Raw genomic sequence first — 6,543 nt, 5'->3', positions numbered from 1 at the left:
GTGGGCTGTGTGTGCAGTGAAACGCCACAATAAATGTGTAAAATGACAGAAATTTGTGATAGTTTGTGATAGTTCATTGCACTGAGTTCTAACAGTGCAATGACACAACTGTTTTAAAGCATCTTCCTAACTGCTTATCTGAGATGAGATATATCTCCCCTTGTGGTTTGTTTTCCGCTTCTCCTTGTATATGTGGCCTTAATGTATTATTGCATTCTGTTCATTAATTCTGTCTCTACAGATGTCTGTATCGAATGTCTCTGTATTTTCCATTTATATTAATTTTTACAGTTCCCTTAGGCAGTTCATTGTATCATTTTAAATTTATACAACACTAATTTCTATATTTTCATTTGTACTTTAAGTATTATGACAGTGCTATTATATTTCCCCATTTAAAAGCTTATCATGATCATGGCCAAATCTTCAAATTATCAGGTCAGTATATGTAAAAAGTAATCCCTTTAAGCCCCAAGTTCAGGCGTCACATTTTCCAAACAGCCGGTTTTCTGGTCTTGACAGAGAGACGCTGTCACTACTGTGGTCATCTCAGGCACACAGCCTCACCCATGTGCAGTGGAGAGGAGCTTTTTCCTTTTTCTTTGAAAGGATTGTATGTATGTTCCCACTTAGCCTGTTTGGTGCCCTGGGCGAACACCCACTCTCTGTTAATTCTTGATATTTATAGTGATCTGTACATCCATCCATTCGCTTCCGCTTATCCTTTTCAGGGTCGCGGGGGGTGCTGGAGCCAATCCCAGCTGTCATAGGGCGAGAGGTGGGGTACACCCTGGACAGGTCGCCAGTCTGTCGCAGGGCCAACACACAAGGACAGACAACCATTCATACTCACATTCACTCGTACATTCACACCTAGTGGCAATTTGGATTATCCAATTAACCTATCCCCACAAGCTGCATGTCTTTGGACGGTGGGAGGAAGCCGGAGTACCCGGAGGGAACCCACACAAACACGGGGAGAACATGCAAACTCCACACAGAAAGACCCCGGCCTGATGGTGGAATTGAACTCAGGACCTTCTTGCTGTGCGGCAACAGTGCTAACCACCGTGCCACCGTGCACTAATACAGGGAGTGCAGAATTATTAGGCAAATGAGTATTTTGTCCACATCAACCTCTTCATGCATGTTGTCTTACTCCAAGCTGTATAGGCTCGAAAGCCTACTACCAATTAAGCATATTAGGTGATGTGCATCTCTGTAATGAGAAGGGGTGTGGTCTAATGACATCAACACCCTATATCAGGTGTGCATAAGTATTAGGCAACGTCCTTTCCTTTGGCAAAATGGGTCAAAAGAAGGACTTGACAGGCTCAGAAAAGTCAAAAATAGTGAGATATCTTGCAGAGGGATGCAGCAGTCTCAAAATTGCAAAGCTTCTGAAGCGTGATCATCGAACAATCAAGCGTTTCATTCAAAATAGTCAACAGGGTCGCAAGAAGCGTGTGGAAAAACCAAGGCACAAAATAACTGCCCATGAACTGAGAAAAGTCAAGCGTGCAGCTGCCAAGATGCCACTTGCCACCAGTTTGGCCATATTTCAGAGCTGCAACATCACTGGAGTGCCCAAAAGCACAAGGTGTGCAATACTCAGAGACATGGCCAAGGTAAGAAAGGCTGAAAGACGACCACCACTGAACAAGACACACAAGCTGAAACGTCAAGACTGGGCCAAGAAATATCTCAAGACTGGTTTTTCTAAGGTTTTATGGACTGATGAAATGAGAGTGAGTCTTGATGGGCCAGATGGATGGGCCCGTGGCTGGATTGGTAAAGGGCAGAGAGCTCCAGTCCCACTCAGACGCCAGAACTGGTTTGGGCTGGTATCATCAAAGATGAGCTTGTGGGGCCTTTTCGGGTTGAGGATGGAGTCAAGCTCAACTCCCAGTCCTACTGCCAGTTTCTGGAAGACACCTTCTTCAAGCAGTGGTACAGGAAGAAGTCTGCATCCTTCAAGAAAAACATGATTTTCATGCAGGACAATGCTCCATCACACGCGTCCAAGTACTCCACAGCGTGGCTGGCAAGAAAGGGTATAAAAGAAGAAAAACTAATGACATGGCCACCTTGTTCACCTGATCTGAACCCCGTTGAGAACCTGTGGTCCATCATCAAATGTGAGATTTACAAGGAGGGAAAACAGTACACCTCTCTGAACAGTGTCTGGGAGGCTGTGGTTGCTGCTGCACGCAATGTTGATGGTGAACAGATCAAAACACTGACAGGATCCATGGATGGCAGGCTTTTGAGTGTCCTTGCAAAGAAAGGTGGCTATATTGGTCGCTGATTTGGTTTTGGTTTGTTTTTGAATGTCAGAAACGTATATTTGTGAATGTGGAGATGTTATATTGGTTTCACTGGTAAAAAAAAATTGAAATGGGTATATATTTGTTTTTTGTTAAGTTGCCTAATAATTATGCACAGTAATAGTCACCTGCACACACAGATATCCCCCTAAAATAGCTAAAACTAAAAACAAACTAAAAACTACTTCCAAAAACATTCAGCTTTGATATTAATGAGTTTTTTGGGTTCATTGAGAACATGGTTGTTGTTCAATAATAAAATTATTCCTCAAAAATACAACTTGCCTAATAATTCTGCACTCCCTGAATTTGCACTAATGTCATTTTTTTTACTAGCAATGCTCCAAAGCTGTTCTGTGGATGTCGGCAACCAAATACCCTCTGATGTCTGTGTACGAGGAAACGGCCCAATCCGTTTGTGTGTAATGAACACAAATGTTGCTCTGTACGTAATCTATATTAAACCAGAGGCATGTTGATAAATATATATATATATATACATAAGTAAGACGAGGGCTTGGTCTCTCCAAAGTTTCCTTTCTTTGTTTCTTCACGTTTCTGTGAGCAAAGAGAATTTTTGGATAAGAAGCTGCTGGGAAATCAAGCCCTCTGATCTTTGAGACCAGCCAGTGTTGCTGCCTCTCCAGTCTATATGACGCATCTTTTAAGCTGGTGTGATCACTCTGCTGCCCTCTACTGTTAGGAGTGGGATCAGCATGGAGACGCATTAATTAGCGCTCAGCAGTATAACTTACTAGCACTATTATTGAAGGTCTTATTAGTATGAATGACCATATTCTTGACATTGGGAAGCGTGGGCTGCAGGGTTGAGAATGAATACACGATCAGTGTAGGATCAAACCTGACCAACGCTGCTTTGACTTTTTGTGTTTATTTTTTTAAAGAGATGAAATGTAGAGTTTGATGTATTTTGCACATGTTCTTCTGAAAGGTGAACCTAAGGACTTTTCTGTACACACCATCTTATTTTAATACCAACACCATTCCTTTGACGTTGATTTTTCTTTTTTTCGAACTGCTGTTCGATACTGTTGCCTCTGACTGACAGATGTGTAGAGATGAATTGTAGTTGTGGGGCTGCTCTCCCCGACACTCCCTGCAGATTTTTGTTTAAGGTGAATTGTTTTTGTCCATTGAGTTTGTCCAAACACAGCTTTAGGACCTGCTCTGTTTAATCTGGCTCTCAGTGCCATTTCTTTTCTGTTAAAATGCTTCATGTTTGTTTTTTTGGACTTTATGCCTGTCATTGCCTTGCCTATTTTACCAAAAATAATGTTAATCAAATAATAATGGGTGTAGTTTGTAAGGTCAAGAGCAGACAAAGAATGTATTGAAAAAGCTGTTACAATCAGTTTCTTTGAAAAGTCTCATTTATTTGTACATTTTGGCGACAAAGCATCACGTGACTGAACTGACTGAGGACGATGAGAACATGGACGATGCGACAGCTCCCCAAAAATGAAGCGGATGGGACTAGGGTCAGACTAAAATAAATTAATTCTCCTTAGATAACTTTTTTCCAAAGATTCTTTCTTTTGTTTTCAATAGCTCTCATCACGCTGACGCAACAAAATCAATGTTTGTTCTTCAACATAATTCAAGGGTTAATTTCCAAAACTTGCTTATGATCTTCAATTTGTAGCAGATCCACTATCACATAGCAGCTGGAGCAGTCTCCAATGGAGGTCAGTCCACTGCTGCCACCTGTGGCCAAATACCATAGCCTACTACTAGATTAACTTGTGACACATCTGCACCTGCTGCTATGATCACATTGAGTAGAGGCTGAGTGGCTGCACTTACCCCTGGTACATCCAAATCTACCCACAAACATGTTGACAGATGCAATCCCAGCAATGTGGATTGTCAACACTAAAAACAATCAGTAAGCAAAGACAACAGGGATAAATTTTTTCTGTTTATTTAGCACCCACAACATTTGTAGTCGCCTTCTGCACAGGGAAAGTCCACACACACACTGTGTGGTACCACTTTCCACAGAAGGTGCATTCAATCTGCAAGATTGAATGAGATTGTCAGAGTCATTGTCTGACTGTTTATTACTAATCACCTGCTGTACATTCACAGTAACTGCCATCTCCTTACAAATGTTTATTAGATTGACCACACTTATGCAGACTGTATATCACAACCAACTCTGAAATGTTCGTTTGCAGAGGGAAGACACAGGCAGACTATGCTAACGACATGTGATGTTACAACACTGGTGAAATATTAGTGTGTCATATATTTGTTCACGACATTTTTCTTATGGGCAAAAGTATTGATATCAGGATGGTGATTCTTATGACTATGTGTATGTCATTTGGCATTTTGTACAAATGTAGGCTGATAATAAATACATGATATCATTTCATTCATTTCAATGGTTTATTTGCATGACGCACAAACACACAGTTGAAAGGTACAAATGTATTGTGCATGAAACGAATTCAAACGTGCTGCAGATGTGTGTCACAGGTTGATCTGGCTGTAGGCTGTGGCATTTGGCCAGATGTGGCGCTGGTTGATTCGACTCAATGTTAGTGCACAAAGTAAACTGCTCGCTTTAGTTGTGCAGCAAAAACGCTGAAACCGGAGAAATACAACGTGCCAGGGGAACGATGACGACGACAAGTCTCCCGATCGTTTACTCTTGCTGTCCTGTGAACAACAACGGCGTGGTACTTGTTTGCTGTTTTCGCGATCGCGTCGCGCATGAGGATATCACCAGGTAAACTCGCCACATTTTTAAACATTTTGTTGTTCACCAGCATCAAGACTGACGGAGTGTGTTTGAGATAACCTCACAAGTGTCACAGATGACACATTTGGCATTTTTTTGCTGGTTTGTCGGTAGTAGCTCCTGAAACGCAAGTCTGCCACACATCTGTTCGACCAACGACAGTTGATCTAAACGCCAGTAGATCTGGAACACCGGTCGTCACGGCAACGCTACAAGTGCGTTTCTCAGCATGGGCCCGAAAAAAGCTCTGTCAGCCGAGGAAGGTGACGATATTAAGAAGTCGCTGGAGTTTATGACAGAGGAGATTTCTACTGTCAAACTGCAGCAGAAAGCCATCCTGGACCTGGTCGAGGAAGTTAAGGCTCTCCGCATCCAGAACGCCGAGAAGGATCGGCGGCTGGCGTACCTGGAGAACAGAGTGGCGGATTTGGAGCAGGACACCCGGATGAACGATGTTATCATCACGGGGCTTCGCATCAAACCCCGGTCATACGCCCGGGCGGTCGCCGCTGACAATGTAGGAGGGCCAGGAGAGGAAGATGTCAACTCCACGGAGCATCAAGTGGCTACCTTTCTACGGTCCAAAGGTGTGGAAGTGGATTATAACAACATTGAGGCTTGCCACCCTCTACCCCAAAAAAATGACAGTGACAAACCAGCCATCATTGTGAGATTTGCAAACAGAAAACAGCACTGTTAAAACAAGGAAAGAAACTGAAAGGATCCGATGTCTTCATGAACGAACATCTGATAAAAAGAAATGCGGACATTGCCAGGAAAGCACGTTACTTGAGGAAACAGGGAAAAATTCAAAATACATGGACCACCAACTGCAAAGTATTCATTAAACTCAATGGAACACCGGAACAAGCCAAAGTGTTGGTCATCAGAAATATGGAGGAGCTGGACAAATACTGAGGTCAACTTACTCTGGAGGTATGAATACACATGTGACGTGACACACAACACAACACATGGCACAGTCCAAAAGAACTTCATCTGCATCCGGCAACAATATCAACATAACTCATTGGAATTCTCTTTATGATAATCTGGAACTGAGAACATTTCGATACACAGACCATAATGTTCTAGACTTAGAAAAGTATAGACCTGGAAAATAATTTCTTCTACAACATTAGCAGTAACTGCTGCTACTTCACCGATGAACAGTTTAAGCACACCATCAACACAAAAAATAAATGATCAATAATCCATTTTAATAGCAGAAGTCTGTATGCCAACTTCAACAATATAAAGGAATATCTCAATGAGTTGACAAATCCATTTGGAATTATTGCCATTTCTGAAACATGGATCAAATCGGAGAAAGGAACGGACTTTGGACAGGAGGGATATGAAGTGAATTTTGTAAATAGAAGGAACAAGAGTGGAGGGGGAGTAGCTGTGTATGTGGATAAAAACCTAAACTACAAGGTGGTAGAAAGT

The sequence above is a fragment of the Mchenga conophoros genome, linkage group LG18, assembly GCF_057382185.1.
Source record: "Mchenga conophoros isolate Kocher_MC1m ecotype Shallow Benthic linkage group LG18, M_conophoros_male_GT1.1, whole genome shotgun sequence".
NCBI classification, from domain to species: domain Eukaryota; kingdom Metazoa; phylum Chordata; class Actinopteri; order Cichliformes; family Cichlidae; genus Mchenga; species Mchenga conophoros.
Note: the sequence above shows the minus strand (reverse complement) of the source record.